Here is a 19,121-nt window from a genome sequence, read left to right on the forward strand (position 1 = left end):
TAGTTATGTCCAATATTTGGCTTATGCCTTGTATTATATGGCTCGTCTTTTTTAGAGTTGCCATGAGTTGCCATAGGATGGCCATGCTTGTTATGTTTGTATGTATTGCTTTTTCATTTTGAGCATGTGAGTGTTCAAACTAATATGATTTAATCCTATGTGATTTAATGTATTCAAACATGTTTGAGATACAGCTCCATGGTGATGAGTCCCATGAGGTAATTCCAAGAATTTGTTTTGCTTTGCTACTTTTAGGCTTACATGGGTTAAGAGGGTAACTCCCATCGATACCCTTGTGCCGGTCATGGCCCCGAGTTGGGGTCGTGCTAGATGTGCCCCTAAGATGGGAGATATATGATTGAAAGATGGTTGATATTTGATGAAATAGTTCAAGGTAAACGAATTATTAATATTGATATTGTGATTATTCTCAACTACTAGAGTGAGCCTATGGAGCCTAGTTTGTTGACAGCTTTAAAGTTAAGCCTTAATTTGATATGCTTCAATGTGGTGACATAGAGTTCAGAGAATTATGAATGTGATATACCGATGAATTATGATCTGGCAAGGCATATTATAATGAGATGTACACATGGGATATTAGAATGATCTACAAACTTTTACCCTTGGAGATGTTTGATTATGCTTGATTGATGACTAGATATGCCAATATATATGTACGCATGCTAATTATTATGCTATGTTAGCACCCCCCTCACTAAGTATTAAATGACTCACCTCTCTGTTATAGGGTTTTGGGTCGATCGGTTTCAATCGATTTCGGTTTTGGGAGAAACCAACACCACCGAAACCGATTTTTCCTTATGATTTACTAAAATTGACCGATCATAACGAAAAATTGATCAACTGAAACCAACCTTCGTTGCGGTCGATTGGAGGGTGGATTGGGCTTGACTTGAGCTTAGGCTTAAATGGCCCAAAAATGTTAAAATCATGAAAAATTTTGTATTAGGTTTGGACTTAAATTTGTGTCAAGTCCATTTTTATAATTGAAATGAAACCTTTGTTGTTTAAATAAGTAATCCAAACCATATGATTTATTTTTAATTATATAATTAAACACTATATAATTTTTTTAGTAAAAATCAATAAATGTAATATTATTTATTTATAAGAATGCCAAATCAATAGCTTATATTTTTTAAAGAAGCAATAAATAGTATATATTAAATTGGTTAACGAGAATATTAAATAAAATGAAAAAGATAAGGGAAAAAGATTTTTATAAATTATACATAGCATGCAATGCAATTAATCTAAATCCGAGAAGTACAACATAAATTAATAAATTGTACATACTACAAATTCATAAAAGTTAGAAGTTACACAACCAAAAGTGAGACAACATAAATTACTAAAATTCAAAACATAGATTTGATGGACCTCGATAGCAATTTTCGAAAACATGTTCCTAAAAATATTAAACTATAAAATAATTAGTATAAATGATTGTGTTAAGATAATATAAATAAATTATAAATGTAAATATGCATAACACTTATGGATAATATTACTTGAAAAGTGAAAATAGTCAATAGGAATAACACATTCCTCAAAGTCAGAGTTAGAGTTAGACCCAGCCTTAGTCTCACGTATGAGCTCTAACGTAATCTTTGTTAAATCTAAAAAATAAAATGACAAATATGGTAAAATCTTTAAACAAAGAACTAAAGAAACAAAGAAATAAAATGAGAAAAAAATGTTACTAGATTATGGTAAATTAAACAACGAACTAAAGAAACAAAGAAATAATTATCGAAATCAAGTTTACCGAGCTCGTCCAAATCATCCTCAAGCTTCTCTGGATCACCACGTGCTTTTCTATATAGCCAATCTTAAGCATAAATAAATGCTTGCACAATTTTAGGAGTCAACGAACTCCTATAGGTATCAAGCACACATCCACTGATACTAAAAGCAGATTCTGAAGCAATTGTTGATATGGGAACCGCCAATACATCACGAGCAATAGCAGCACGTATAGGAAACCTATACTAATTGAGTTTCCACCACATTAGAAGATCAAAGTTAGTATCCTCGTTAGCATCATCATTTAATGGCTCAGATAAATATTTATCCAATTTTGATTTCTACTCCTCTAAGCCATAGTTTAATTGATGCCTTTTAAAAGCACCCTATCTTTTCTTTGTAGATATTGGGTCCTTGCCACTTGTAACAATAGCATTACCATGCCGTCATTCACCATGATGACTTGTCTCATTGACATTTGAGACTCTTGACCACTTTCATCAACATGAGATTGAGGTTGGGGTTGCAACGTATTCTTATAACATTGAAATACCTCATCCATTGTTTTTCTCACCAAAGAAACATCAACAAAGCTTGCTCGAGAGAATATATATCTTGCAAAGTAAATTCAACATAAGCAAGTTTTTTTCTCGAATCAAGAATCGAGGCAATGTAAAACACCAAATTCATTTTTTCCACATTCCCCTAATACTTGTCAAATTTAGCTTTCATTCTCATTACCATAGACTTCAAATCAACATCATCACTTTGTTGCCATTGAATCAAAGTGCCACACACATCAAACATAGAATCAAGAAAAAATTAGTAGTGACATAAGATGTACTTGAAACATTCATTGTCATATCATAAAACTCTTTCAAGAAAAAAGAAATCCTCTTAACATTTGCCTAATTGGTATCATCAGTCACCCCATCTCCATTGCTCACTAGTTCACTTCTATAACTACTATCACAATACTCAAATGATGTAAAAGCGCTCTCAAATTTCACAGTTGTATCTAACATCAAAAAAGTAGAATTTTATCTAGTGCACACATCCAAACTCAATAAAACTTATTATATACTCCTGCACTAGTAACACACTCTTTAAACTTGGCTAATCTAGAAGGAGATTGTTTAATATATCTCACTACTGATCTAACTCGAGCAATTGAGTCATTGATATCCTTTAACCCATCAGTCATAATAAGATTAACAATATGTGCAATGCATCTCATACGAACAAATTTATCTTTTAAAATACTAGTTCCAATAACATTAATTTTTTTCTTTAAATGTCCTATTGCAACATCATTGGAACTAGCATTATCAACAGTAATCAAAAAAATCTTTTGAATCCCCCAATCAACCAAACATCTATCGATTGCCTTCTCAATAGCGTGACTTTTGTGATTAGTAATGGGACAAAAATTCAAAATCCTTTTTTGCAACTTCCAATCTTTATCAATAAAATGAACAGTCATACACAAATAATTAATTTTTTGTTCTAAAGTCTATGTGTCTATGGTGAGACATATCTACTAGGACATGGTCTCAAAAATTTTCTAGCCTTATCACAATGACTACTTCTAGCCTTATGATAACCTTTGTCATCAATAAATTTTGTGAAGTGATCCCAAACAAGTGATGATGTCTTTGATGGTTCCTTTGGCTTTTGCAGTTTAGAGCTTATTGCTTCACTTCTTGCGTTGCCTTCAGCAGCACTTGCATCAACTTGAGGTTTAGATGTTGAGTTATTAATTGACAAATTTATATTCTACTCAATTTCATTTAACATCTACAAAAAAAAAAAAAATCATCATATAAGTAAATTTGGTATGCCAAAGTGAAGAAGAATAATAATACCATGCATAAACAAAAAAAATATATTGAAAGAAATGTATATTTCATTATTAATATTAACATTGTAAGTATTAATTATGAAGATTAAAAATCTTTTTCTAAGTTCTAACTTAAACCATGTCATTTTCTAATTTGTCATACTTTAATGGAGCGTAATATGAATGATTTAAATCCTTAGACATTTTCTAAATTAATTTTGATTTATGAATATGGAAAACAAAAAAATTAATGTATTAGTTGATATCCTTTTTTGGTTTTTGGATTAATATCTTCAATTTGTTCTTTGATTGATGTGCCCCTTATATGACTTCTATCTCTTTTCCATTATAAGAGGTTAAACATGTGATTTTTGAGTCATATTAATTAGCAAAAAAATTGACTCTTATACACATGTTAAGTTTTGAACACATAGAACTTAACTTAATGAGGGTATGACATGAATTTATTTGTCAAAACCTAAAATTTCTATGATTTATTGATTAAGTCTTTTAGGAACTTGCAAATAAAATAAATTTTCTTCGAAAAAAATATCCATGCAAGCATCAATTTATTTGTCAATGATAGGATATTATGAATTAAATTTGGTCAATGATAGTATGTTATGAATTATACAGAGACTTAGACATGAATAAAATTTTTTATTATTTACGATCTAATTAATAAAATAAAAATATAGTTAGTTAAAGAGTTTAAAAATGAATAATAATATAAAATCCAAATTAATTTCTAAATCCTAACTTTATATTTCTTTACATAAAGAAATAAAAAAATGTATATTTCTTTATCTAACAATCAGGTTCAATTTTCTCTAATATTCATGTTGTAAATATTAATGTAAAAAATATTTAATAAAGAAAATAAACAACTTATTATTTTTTTAATATTTGGTGCACAAATAAATTTGCAACATAAACCCAGACATGATTCATGAAAATTGAAACCCATTTGCAGACCAGAGTTTATACATGAGACAAGAATCAAATAACGAAATAACTAAATAAGTTGGACTGCTGAAGGCTAGAGCACATACGGGACAGGGAAAACCAGCTTTCATTGTTTACAATTTACAGAACAAAAAAAAAATATCACAACAAAATTCCCATAAATCACAAAACCCATGAAAATACAAAAAATTTGAATTTGATTATTCACAAAGCAAGCACAATCTATCAACTACTCAAGTTCTTCAACATTGAATATACCTTGAAGCTTGAATATAGGGAAAATGATAGCAACTGCAAGAGATGATTGGCGACCGACGAAAGGGTTGACGACGACGATTGATGAGGACTAAGGAAGAAGCAAAGATGGTTTTTAGGGTTTCAAAGGGGAAAAAAGGGGGCTAATTTGATGAGAGAATACAAATATTGTGAAGGGAAATAAGACAAAAGGGGATTAAAGAGGGAAAAATTGAAATTTCACCCTTCTCTTTTGATTTTTCAATTAGCTCGAGTGGGGAGGAAGTGTGGTTGGTAACCAAACTGTGAAGCATTCAAAATCGATGATTAAAATTGACCTCCTAAACCAGGACGGAATAACTGAACCAACTGTGACTGTCGATGTTGGTTTTGGTTGGTAGCACGTTTGCAATCGACCGGTGCTTTCTCTTACCCTCTGTTGTACATGTGCAAATAAGTTAAGCTACGAGATTGTGTGGCTAGTGTCATCGATGGACGAACACACATTTGGCATCTGGTAGGTTTCCATCCCATTAGTCACTCTACTAAGCCTGGTTTGCACTAGCTTTTGCATTTGAAATTTTAAAGTTTAGAAAAATAATGTATTTCAGATATTAGGCACTGGGTGCCATGAGATGTTGTGTACATAAGGGTTGTATGTTACGAACCCGATGATTAGCCTATGTGTTGCTTTGTGAATATTGCACTAATAAGTTTATGAAATGAAATGGATTATGTGTTTTGCTTATGGTACCATTGATTGAATATTGGATACATGAACCCTAAGCTTGCTCGGGCCTCACTATAATACCCTGTACTTTGATATGGTGGCTAATAAAGCTTATCGGATGCCAATTGAGGTTAATTAGAATGTTTAAAATTGATGAAAGGTGAAAGGAATAGTTTGGAGAAAAATATTCTACACGCGAAGAAATAACAATTAAATAATAATATTTTTATTGAGGATGAATGTGAAACCTCGACCTTCATAGACGTGAAGCGGAGGTAAACACGATGATGCAGATTAGAAGTAATCTTGTCATTTTTCTTGGTGAGCTCCTAGAAGTTAGTTTTTCAAATATTATTAAGTAGGCCTAAGAAATAAATGAATGAGGTATATAATAATGAATAAACAAAAAAAATTAAAATAATGATAATTTCCACAATAAGGGCAAAATGGTCATTTTAGGTCTCGAACCTAAAATTTTAAGTTTTCATGAACTCGAGTACCCCCAGTCTAATGTGGACTTTTCTCAGTGTTAAAGGAGTAAAAAGTTGAACCAAAGGAAAGAAAGAAGGCAAAGTCAACTATGCAATGGCACTTATGTAAATAAGTGGAACTTTAGTCAACTATAGGATAAATATCTCATTTTTCTAGCACTTTCTCCTCACTCCCAGTAGCTTCTTTTTCTTTTTCCCATTTATCTTCTCTATTTCATGTTTTCCATCTCCCATGGAAACCTCCCTTGAAACCTCCATGATTTTCTCATGGTAACCCAAAATCTTATGTTCTTATATGTACCTTGTCATAGGGTTTTTCATGCTCTTTCACTTCTAGACCTCAAGAACCGTCAAAAGTCTTTCCTTAACAATTTCTCTCACTAGTTGGATGTTATAGAGAGAGAAAGAAAGATACTTTTTATAATAGCTTGAAAACTCTTGAAAAGGAATTCAACTACAAAACCACCATGGTGAGTAGTGAGTTAAGTTTGATTTAGAAAATAGCTTTTGGAATAATATTAATGTCAATTGAGTTGGTTGTGATGTTATTGTGTGTGATAAGTCCTAACGAGACCCCACATCTCCACTTGGAGCATTACTGAAAGTTGGAGTCGATTAAAGAATCAACAAAGACAAGTGAGTGAACTTGCATTAAAATGTTTTTGTTGGCTCCATTAGTTTTTGATGATAATAAAACATTCCCATTCATTTGTGTCTAATATTTCTACTTAAGTGTGCAGGACAAAATTGTATGCAAATAAATACTCAATCATTAAAATGCACCTATCAAAAAGCATTGATATATGGAAGTCACAATTGAATAACAAGACAAAAGTCCCTTAGTTGATTAATGAAAGTTAGTGAGCTAAGATTTAAATAAAAGGTTGGCGGGTTGAAGAGCATTGAGAAACAGAACCAACTTAGTCGACCAAGGAATGAGTTAGTTGACTAAGTGCACACTGTCAAAATTGCCAAAAATTGGGAATAGAAGATAGAGACGACTTAGTTGACTAAGATATCGGTTAGTCGACTAAGAGTATTCTGTCTGCAAGTTTGAACTCTGCACTAAAAGACAATTTAACGGCTAGAATCAACTCCCAACTGTTTCCAACTGCTAGAAAACTGTGAAACTACCACCAAAGTTGTTTCTCTAAGTATAAAAGAGGGTTCCAACGGCTAAAAATAAAAAGAGAAGGCTTCCAAGAACACAAAAAGAGTTGAAAAATTAGAGAACACCTGCTGCACTTCACTGCACTCAACGCCCATCCTTGTAATTGTTTTTTTCACTTCAACTTGTACCACTTAGATCAACATTGTGATCATATGTACACTTCTTTTTCATTTCTCTTTATGTTCTTAGAGTGAAAGGGTCACTCTAAAGGGTTCAATCAAGCTAGGATTGCTTGTTTGTGTTAAGGTTCAAACTTAGCCTTGAAAAGTTAGGTGTTGGGTTATAGTTGAGCTCGAGAAAAACTATTGTGAAAGGTTTTGGCTAAGCCTGGTAAAAGCCATTGTAAAGCTTGGTGAAAGCTTGTGAATTTGACCTGTTCTTAGTGGATTGGTTGAAAAATCCTTAGTTGGATAATCAAGATAGTGGACGTAGGTCTTGGACCGAACCATTATAAATTCTGCTATCTTGTTTGCTATGTTTTTATTTAATTTTCATTCTTTCTTTTATATTGCATTTGTCTACACTTAAAGACTATTTTTGAAAGAGCCAAATTGTGCTATTCACCCCCCCTCTAGCACATTTAATTGAGACCAATAAGTGGTATTAGAGCTAGTTCCCTATTATTAAGGTCTAACACCCTTTGGGAGGATCCAAATGGCTCAAATAAAATCAGTAGTTGCTGAAGGACAATCAACAAATAGACCACCTCTGTTTGATGGCTCTAACTATCCTTATTGGAGCACTAGGATGCCAATATATATTAGAGCAATTGATTATGAGATATGGGATGTGATAACTGATGGACCATACAGTCCCTCTACTCTAAATGTAGTGACAAATGAGATGATCCCAAATTCAAGGTCTGAATGGACCGAGACTGAAACTAAGAGAGTCCAAACAAATTTTGAGGCAATTAATACATTACATTATGCTCTCACTCCCACCAAGTTCAATAAAGTATCAAGCTGTACAACAGCTAAACAAGTGTGGGATAAGCTTAAGATTATCCATGAAGGGACTTATCAATTCGAGTCCAAGATGGCCCTCTTAACCCATAATTATGAAATGTTTAAGATGGAGCCTAGTGAAGATATCACCAGCATGTTGGATAGATTCACAAACATCACAAACAAATTAAGTCAATTAGGCAAACCAATACCCGAGCATGAGATTGTTAAAAGACTTCTTAGAACCCTACCAAAAAATTGGAAGCCTAAAGTGACTGCAATCCGGGATGCAAAGGACCTAAACGTTATTACTCTAGATGAGATTTATGGTTCTCTCATCACTTACGAACTAGAACTGAAAGAAGAAGAAGAAGAGGATAGGAGGGCAGCAAAAGAAAAGAAAAAGAGCATTGCACTAAAAACCAACATTCTTGAAAAAGAGCTGGAAGAGCTATCTTGTGATGATGATGATGAGTTGGCACTGGTTGCAAGGAAATTCAGAAAGCTTATGGGAAGAAGAAACAGGATACTTACTAGAAGAGGGTTTAGAAAAGATCAAAGTTATTCATGGAAAACTATAAACAAATATGACTAACAAAAAGGAGGAGCTGACCTGTTTCGAATGCAAGAAGCCTAGACACTTTAAGTCTAAATGTCCATTGCTGAAAGATGAGACTCCAAAGAAAAGCAAGAAATCAAAAAAGGCAATGGTGGCAATTGCTTGGTCAGATAGTGACACTTCAAGTTCTGAAAGTGAGGAAGAAAAAGCTGAGGAAAGGGCCAATCTATGTTTGATGGCACAAAAAGATGGCTCCATTAGTTTTTGATGATAGTAAAACATTCCCATTCATTTGTGTCTAATATTTTGACTTGAGTGTGCAGGACAAAATTGTATGCAAATAAATACTCAAATCATTAAAATGCTCATATCAAAGAGCATTGATATACGAAAATCACAATTGAACAACAAGGCAAAAGTCCCTTAGTTGATTAATGAAGAGTTAGTTAGCTAAGATTTAAGTCAAAGGTTGGCGGGCTAAAGAGCATTGACAAACAGAACCAACTTAGTCAACCAAGGAATGAGTCAGTCGACTAAGTGCACACTGTCAGAACTGCCAGAAACTAGGAACAAAAGACAGGGATGACTTAGTCGACTATGATATCGGTTAGTTGACTAAGAACATTCTATTTGCAAGTTTTAACTCTGCACTAAAACACAATTTAACAGCTAGAACCAACTCCCAACTATTTCCAACGGCTAGAAAACTGTCAAACTACCATTAGAGTTGTTTCTCCAAGTATAAAAGAGCGCTCCAATGGCTAAAAACAAAAAGAGAAGGCTTTCAAGAACACAAAAAGAGTTAAAAAATTACAGAGCACTTGCTGCACTTCACTGCACTCAATGCCCATCCTTGTAATTGTATTGTGCACTTCAACTTGTACCACTTAGATAAACATTGTGATCATAGGTACACTTCTTTTTCATTTCTCTTTATATTCTTAGAGTGAAAGGGTCACTCTAAGGGGTTCAATCAAGTTAGGATTGCTTGTTTGTGTTAAGGTTCTAACTTAGCCTTGAAAAGTTAGGTGTTGGGTTTTAGTTAAGCTCGGGAAAAACTATTTTGAAAGGTTTTGGCTAAGCCTGGTAAAAGCCATTGTAAAGCTTGGTGAAAGCTTGTGAATTTGACCGATTTTTAGTGGATTGGTTGGAAAATCCTTAGTTGGATAATCAAGGTAGTGGACGTAGGTCTTGGACCGAACCACTATAAATTCTGCTGTCTTGTTTACTCTGTTTTTATTTTATTTTCAATATTTCTTTTATCTTGCATTTGTCTAGACTTAGAGACTATTTTTGAAAGAGCCAAATTGTGTTATTCACCCCCCTCTAGCACATTTAATTGGGACCAACAGTTTTGGGATAAATGCATATGTATTTGGTTGAATCACTTCAAATATTTTATTGAACTTTTCTCTAAATAGGCATTGGGAACAAGCCCTTGATGAAACGTTTTTATGATGTGAACTGTGTAGTGTGATGAATTCATGTGTTCCTCTGTTATGATGATATGTATGTTATGCCTTGAATGATAATGTTGCGTGATAATTATAACCGTGCATGTGCGGTGTGGGAGTGCACATGACGGTGCTAGTAGTGTGCGGTGTGGGAAAGCACATGCCGATGATATATGCCATGTGCGATGTGGGAGAGCACGTGATGATGATATATGTTGTGTGCAGTGTGGGAGTGCACATGATAGTGATGGTGAGGTACGGTGTGGGAATGCACCTGATGATGATATTGTAATGTGCGGTGTGGGAGTGCACATGAGCCGGGGGAGAGCTGGGGTGGTGTCGATAGTTGTATATATGTTATATAGAGGTTACGGAAATAAAATGTGATTGTATTGAATGTTGAATGTTAAAAATTGTTAAATACGTTCAAATTGATTTTCATTGCAGTAAAAATGGATTTTCATTGTGACCAGAATTCAGTCTCGCTGCAGCGAGAAAATCTCGGGTGCTGGGGGCTTGACTAGCCTAGATTTTTGCTGCAGCGAAAATGCATTCTCGCTGCAACGAAAAACTCTTGGGTGGTTGGATAAAAGGCTAACCTCGAGTTTTTGCTGTAACAAAAATGCATTCTCGCTGCAGTGAGAAAATTTCGGGTGGTGGTTCGAAATTTTTGCCTTCAATTTTGCTATAGCGAGATTTCTTTGCCATGCCTACCTTGCTTGGATTCTGCTATAGTTTTCACCTTTTTAACTTCATGGTTGACCATGGATCCTTCAACACTAGGGGATTAAATAATTAAAGTTTGAAATCAGGGGTTTTAGCAAGAAATTAAACTAAATTGGATTGGTCAAGGAATATATATATCGTCATTTAATACATACTTAATTGCATAACTTTATGTGATAAAGGTTTTCCTTCATGTTAGTGCAATAATAAGGAGTTATTAAGCACTAATTAAATGAAGCCCATGGAACATAAAGTCATTGTAAGAGAATTATAAAGTTATAACAATTATGAGATCACTATGCATCAAAGCCACGTTCCTAAAATTGTTCATGGTCATTGTATTGTTAAGATAGATCATTGACAATGCTCAAAGACTGATACATGTTAAGCCTCCTTACTTGGGAAGTAAGCAATCGATCTCATAGATTGAAGTATATGGAATACTTGAGGATAACATGTGGGTGCTTGTTAAAGAACAAGTTCACTGAACATGACCTGCTATGAGAACTTCATTTTGTATTTCACTCAAGTGTCTATGGAATATGTTCTCATGTGATAGTCATGCAACTAGTCCTCAGAATTGAGACACTAGGTCATCTTGTATAGGTAATGCATACTTTGATTTCACCTCTACGAGTCTGAAGGTGACCAGATGCCTACATAGGGTGTTTTTGTATATGCCATGAAGTATGCGAAGGCGGATGAGTGGTCAAGAGAGGATTCATCACCCCAAGTGGTAAAAGGAGATGCATCTCACTTGTTCACAAGGGTTCAAATTAATATTGCATTGAGAGGCTTATCATTGAAGAGCTTTAGCCAAAGCATGATAAATTCGAGAAAAGTTAGTTTCCTAAATTCATATGGTTAGTTATGAATTATGAGAACAAATATGGAATGCCATAAGTAGACACCAAGCCATGCTTTATGATATATCCGGGATATTTGATGAAAGGACCGTATTACATCGAGAGGCTTATCACTGAAGGGCTTTGTCAAATTCTTTAACTAACTTTTTAATATTTGGGTGGTCATGATGTGCTGCTAGATAACGCTTGTAATCTAGAAATATAAATCAGTTATCAAATTGATATTTGATGAGGATTGATGGTTATTGCTAACAAGTTAAAAGCCTAATGAGTCACGCACATTAAGTGACTTGATTGAGATTAAAAAGGACAATCAATTAAGTTGGACTTAATTGCAATAAACTAAAATAAAGTTGAAAAATTAATTAAGTTCACAAGGACTTACTTGAAAAAAATACAAATGTTGTATCTAGTGTTACAACTTGTTTGGCTATATAAATATGTTATGTTAGCCACCTAAAACTCTAAACCTTCAACCACTTCTTAGCTATTTAATAAAAATAAGAAAAGAAAAATAATTTCTTTGTCTGATAGAAAGAAGATTTGACAAGAACTTTTAGTCTTTTTGTTTTAGAAACAAAACTTGCTAGGACCAGTAAAATCCTACCTTTGAGAAGGTCTTATTCGATCACTGTGTGGATTACTATTAAGGCCAAACACTTAAGTGGCTGAAGATTTGACAAATCCTAAAGGTGAAGAAGCAAAGATTTAGACTGTAGGATTTCAAACTGTCTTATTCTTTTTTTGGGTTACTTGCTTCATCACAAGCATTTTTAGATTTAACTAGCTCTTGATTACGATATTTAGAGTAAGGTACATAGCACTTGAACCTATGAGTGATCATAATTAATCTGAAAATTGCATGAAAAACATAAACATTGATCTTGAGGGTTTTAGCTATTTCTTTGATTAAATGTATTTTTATTCTTCATTACGTTATACTTTTATTTCTTGATTATTTTCATGTTTGAGCATGAGGTCGAATCCCAACAGTTTGTGTGAAACCTCGACCTTCACAGACGTGTAGTGGAGGTAGATCCAATGACATGGGTTAGGGGTTGTTCTGTCATCTTCTTGGAGCTAGAAGTAGGTTTTTCTAATATAATTAAGGTCTAAGTAGGCCTAAGGCATAAATGAATGAGGTATATAATAATGAAATAAATGAAGAAAATAAAAATAATGATAATTTCCACATTAGGGGTAAAATGATCATTTTTGACCTCGGGTCTAAATTTTTAAGTTTTCATGAACTCAAGTATTTTTAATCTATTATGGACCTTTTCTCAATGTCAAAAGAGTAAAAAGTTTGAGCTAAAGGAAAGAAGAAGGCAAAGTCAACTATGCAATGGCATTTTTGTAAATAAAAGGAACTTTAGTTAACTTTAAGCATAAATATCTAATTTTCTAGCACTTTGTCCTCACTTCCAGTAGCTTTTTCTTCTTCTTCCCATTTCTCCTCCCTATTTCACGTTTCCATCTTCCATGGAAGCCTCCCTTGAAACCTCCATGATTTTTTCATGGTAACCCTAAATATTATGTTTTTATATACCTTGTCATAGGATTTTTCATGCTCTTTCACTTCTACACCTCAAAAGCTCTCAAAAGTCTTTCCTCAATAATTTCTCTCACTAGTTCGATGTTTTAAAGAGAAAAAAAAGAGACAGAGAGACAGAGAGAGTTTCCATAATAGCTTGAAGAAAACTCTTGAAAAGGAATTCAACTACAAAACCACCAAAGTGAGTAGTGAGTTAGGTTTAATTTTAAGTTGTTAATGAATGGCCAATAATTAGAATTGTGGGTTGTTTTATTGCTGAAGGTTAATTATTTATTTCTAGTGTGACTAAATTAGTGTGAATAAATAGCCAGTCAAATGGTAATTAGAAGCTAGTTAGGAATAACTAGCAAAACTTGAATTAGGAAAATAGCTTTTGGAATAATATTCATGTCAATTGAGTTGGTTGTGATGCTATTGTGTGTGATAGGTTCCAACGAGACCCTACATCTCCATTTGGAGCATTAGTGGAAGTTGGAGTCGATTAAAGAATCAATAAAGACAAGTGAGTGAACTTACATCAAAATGTTTTGGGATAAATGAATATATGTGTGATTGAATCACTTGAAATGTTTTATTAGTCTTTTCTTTAAAATATGCATGGGAACAAGCCCTTGATGAAACATTTTTATGTTGTGAAAAATGTAATGTGATGAATTCATGTGTTTTTACATTATGTTAATGTGTATGTTATGCATTGAATGGCACTATTGTGTGACAATTGTAACCATGTGTGTGTGGTGTGGGAGTGCACATGATGGTGATGGTGGTGTGTGGTGTGGGAGTGAACACGCTGATGATATATGCCGGTGATGATGTGGTGCGAGAGTGTACATGATGATATTGCCATGTGTGGTGTGGGAGTACACATGACGATATCAGCTATGTGCGGTGTGGGAGTGCACATGATGATTTCAGCTATGTGCGGTGTGGGAGTGCATATGAGCTGGTGAGCCGGTAGTGGTGTACATGTTTATATATATATTATAGAGAGGTTAAGGAAATAAAATGTGATTGTATTGAATATTGAATGTTGAAATTTGACAAATGCTTTCCAATTGATTTTCATTGTAGCAAAAATGGATTTTCATTGTGACAAGAATTCTTCTAACTTAATAGCCCTGGTTTTCGCTATAGTGAAATTGTATTCTCGCTACAACGAGAAACTCTTAGGTGGTTGGGTAAAATGCTAACCCTGGTTTTCGCTACAACGAGATTTCCTTTGCTATGCTTGCCTTGCTTGGATTCTGCTGTAGTTTTCACTCCTTTCAACTTCATGGTTGACCATGGATCCTTTAACACTAAGGGATTAAATAATCAAAGTTTGAAATCAAGGGTTTTAGCAAGAAATTAAACTAAATTGCATTGTTTTTAACAAAAGTGCATCATGATTTCTACACTTTCCTTATCGTTTGCTTGTTCCCTTCCTATGTTCACTCACTAGGTTTATACTCAATCTTTTCAACTTCATGTTTTCAGATTCAGAGTCAGCTGGGACCTAGATTGAGGTGTCCACTTGTATTTGCCTTTTGGTAGGTACCATGGCATTCAGTAGACGTACCCGTACCCAGAGTCACTCCACTAGTAGTCAAGAGTCTTTTGCATGTGTACATGTACACTTGATGTAAATTGCTAAAAACTTACGTTATAAACCATTTATGTATATTTTGATTGATGATGCCACTATGTGTTGGCAATAGATGACATTATGTTTGGGATGATACCAATATAAGTATTTGATTGCAATGATATATTACTAAAACACTTATTGTTGAGAATTAAGAATTTTGGCTTTAGTAATGATGATGTGTGATGGGTAGAATGATGAACAGAATCATATAAAAAGGCTTGCTTAGGCTTAGTGGGCTATGCCTATTGGGTTCACGCGTCGGTCATAGCCCGAAAATTGGGTTGTGACAGTTCGATATGCCCACAATGCATCATCTAATCTTTTTGTCAAATCTTTTTTTTGATGGAGACACAATTTTTTTGCAAAATCCTCTTAATTTCTCTATTGGAGACTTCAACTTGTTCATTGGTCTGTGGATGATAAGCAGTTGTAATCTTGTGTTTAGCTCCATAGTTAGCAAGTATTGCTTCCAAATACTTGTTGCAAAAGCGATTGCCTTTATCACTTATAATTGTTCTTGGTGTGCCAAATCTAGTGAAAATGTTCTTTTTCAAGAATTTCAACCCCACTTTGGAATCATTTGTAGGCAATGCTAAAGCTTTCACCAACTTTGAAACATAGTCAACAACAAAAAAAATGTAACTATTGTTGAAAGAATAGATAAATGGACCTATGAAATCTATACCCCAAACATTAAATATCTCCACTTCAAGGATGCTATTGAGTGGCATCTCGTGTCTTCTTGAAATGTTGCCCACTCTTTGACACCTGTCACATTTTAAAACAAAGCTGTGAGCATCCTTGAATAACTTTGGCCAATACAAACCTAATTACAAGAGTTTTGCTACAGTTCTGTTTCCTCCAAAGTGTCCACTATAGTTGGTAGAATAACAATGCTGAAGTATACTTTAAATTTCTTCCTTCAGAATGCAACTTCTCAGAATTTTGTCTGCCTAATGCTTAAACAAGAAAGGCTCATCCAACACATAAGATTTAACATCATGAAGAGAGTTATTTCTTTGATGAAAATTTAAATCAAGAGGTAGAACGATACTTACAATGTAATTGACATAGTCGGCATTCCATGGTAATTTCTTTTGATCAACATGCAATAACTGTTCATCACGGAAGATCTCATTAATCAAAGTTAAGTCACTACCTGTCACGACCAGGTACTCCCCTCGAGCCCGTGACAACCGCCTTAGTGTTCCGATCGACACTCATTACCCGGAATGTCAACTAGAACCCCGCAAGGCTTTAATATCAGTTTCTCATTTTCCTTGTGAGTAACCATTGCCAAATATCATGTACTAAAAGATTTTAAGCTATTTTCAACTTAAATCAATAAAAAATTATTTCTATCTCACAGGGGCATTTTGGCCATTTTTCCTCAAAAATCCTGAAACAAGCTAAAAATGTAGTACGCAAGTGGAAAACACATATTTCATAATCAAAAATAAGTTTAGATATCTAAAACATTCATTTAAAGTGAAATTATAACTATTTGAATATAATAAAAATATTCAATAAAATATTCTATTTTCTTATAAAACAATATTTATAGAGTTACCGGTAAATAATTTTTGTAGTGTAAAAGCTAAATAAATTCATACATACTGTAATACAGATAACTAAAGTATAAAATTTAATTTACAGTGACACGTGGGCCCACGAACGACTAAAAGTATCAAAAACGGTAAACCTACAGTTTTTGAGCATGCAAGTCCAATGGTAGCCCTCAACGAAATGAGCTATCTACCGACTATCCTGAGTCTGAAAAGGGTGGAAAGGAGGGTGGTGAGATTATATAATCCCAGTGAGTAAACAAATACCAACTAAAATATCTAAAGCTGAGTAAATGGAGATAGATAAAATAGTTTAACATACTGTAATTCATCACCTTTCAACTCATTTCAACCAAATAAAATCAATTCATATAAATCGAGTAATCAACATGGCTTATGAATTTCTTAAAACTTTGGCTCGTGCCAAAATCATTCTCATACTCAGTTATCAGGGATACCTTGGCCGAGGGCTATCCCAATCGAGTCTGCCAAGGCTGTTAAAAAGTTATGTACGCATAAATCATGTTTTTATTTTGAAAACATAGTCATTCCTTGGCGTTGGCTGAGTTCACCCTCACGTGGTGGTTTGGCGTGAAGTGAACTCTAAAGTTTTAACCTCAGGAGTTATCCAACCGCGCCTCTCATACTAAGGTATGAATATAATAGGGTTACCGTGCCCTTCTAATAGGCTGGTCCACGGAACCTGTCCACTACAGCGACCAATATATAACCCACAAATTCAATAAAATTCAATAGCATGACATGGCAATTATTTGTTTTACAGCCTCTCAAGGCAAATCAATAGTTCATACATTTTCAGTACATTTACCAATTCAACCATTCATGCCAATATTATCATAAGCCATTCAATTCAAACCATGATTTATAACACAGCAATTAGTCTCCAATTACTCCATTTTCAAAACCATCATTTAATTTCAAGACAATTTTATAAAATCATTTCATTTAAATACATTTTATTTATAAAACCTAAAAATTTACCATTTAAACTCATTTTCCATAAAATCACAAAAACGAATTAAAATTCACTTCAGATAATCAAGATGATAGTAAGGTTACTCACTATTCCGAGAGTTGAATTCTGAGCACTTCGATTCTTAATCCTCGGGTACTATCTCTTTACTTTGTCAGAAAGCTCACCACCTAGACATAATGCACAATAAGCCATTTACTACATTTGTGCTAAACCGTTGTAAAACCAATTTAGGCTTTATACTAATGCATGAAATGGGATGTGAAATACTCGCATAACTATCTAAATATGGTGTTCGATATAAATTCAATTATGTATCTAAATAAAATGGTATTGGCCTAATTCGATCTATCACCCGATTAATTGGCCAATACATCCAATTTAACTCCAATTAACTCCATATTTCTTCCAATTCTCCAAACCATCAAACACAAGTCAAATAGCATAAAATTTAGCAAAATCATCCTCATATTTCTTCTTGAGAATTTCGGGCATGGTGAATACATCAACACTATGATTTTTCCTACTTGATTTTCTCACCATAATTCATCATTTCCTAACCAATTCACTTGAAATAAAATCAAATCCACCATCAACACTCTAAAAGGAAGATTCGGCCAATGATGAACTCATGAGGAATATGTGAATTTCAAGCTTAATTCTTACACTTAACACCATAAACAACTAAAAACATCCATATATCTTAAAAATCTATCTAAATCATCATCAAATTCTCTCTCCTAGGGTTTGATCAGCACATTATCCTTCATGATATCTTGTGATTCAACCATGGAAAATGTAAAATAATGCATACGAAAGATAGATCACAAGCTAGAGTTAAGAAATTTCACCTTTGATGGCTTGATTACTTGAAATCCACTAATTTTCTCTTGAATTTTTACTCTAAGATTTTTGTTCTTCTTTTCTTCCTTTGTTCTTGCTATGGCAAGCCATAAGAATGAATGTGGAAGAGTTCAAATTGGCTTTATAAATGAAAATATTAAATGGATAAAAATTTGCCATGTGTCACCATTCCATTGGTCCATGTGTAATACTTACGCATTAAGCAATCTCTCTCCACCATATAAATTTTCTCAATTATCCATGATAATATTGGGTAAAATTCATGTGCTGGACAAGTGTTGGGTGGTGTAAAATTATAATTTTGCCTCTAAGGTGACAAAATCACTATTTTGCCCTTACGCTCGAAAAAATGCTAGAATTAAAATTTTTCTCTTCTCAAACTCAAATTATGTTCTAAATAGTCAATCTTGATCAAAAACTTCTTCCAACATTCCAATTTTAACCTCGAGTGGCAAAATGACCATTTTACCCTTAGGTCATGAAAATTCCAATTTGACTCCAAATCGATCCTTGAACTCCGAATCACCATTTTAAGTCATTCTAGGGTTTTAAAATTCTCAATTTCATCTTAAAATTTCTATTTGGACTAGTTCGAGGCTTAATTCAACTTAATTGTACCATTTGATACATTGTCGTCCTTTAACGATTTCGGAGGTATCCAAGTAAGCAAACATGCATTCTTATGTAGGAATGGCGTAATAAACATATTGTAGAGCTCGGCTTGACACTACCTCATTTTTCATTTTCTAAACTTGATATTCT

This window comes from Theobroma cacao, chromosome 1 (genome assembly GCF_000208745.1).
Source record: "Theobroma cacao cultivar B97-61/B2 chromosome 1, Criollo_cocoa_genome_V2, whole genome shotgun sequence".
Taxonomy (NCBI): domain Eukaryota; kingdom Viridiplantae; phylum Streptophyta; class Magnoliopsida; order Malvales; family Malvaceae; genus Theobroma; species Theobroma cacao.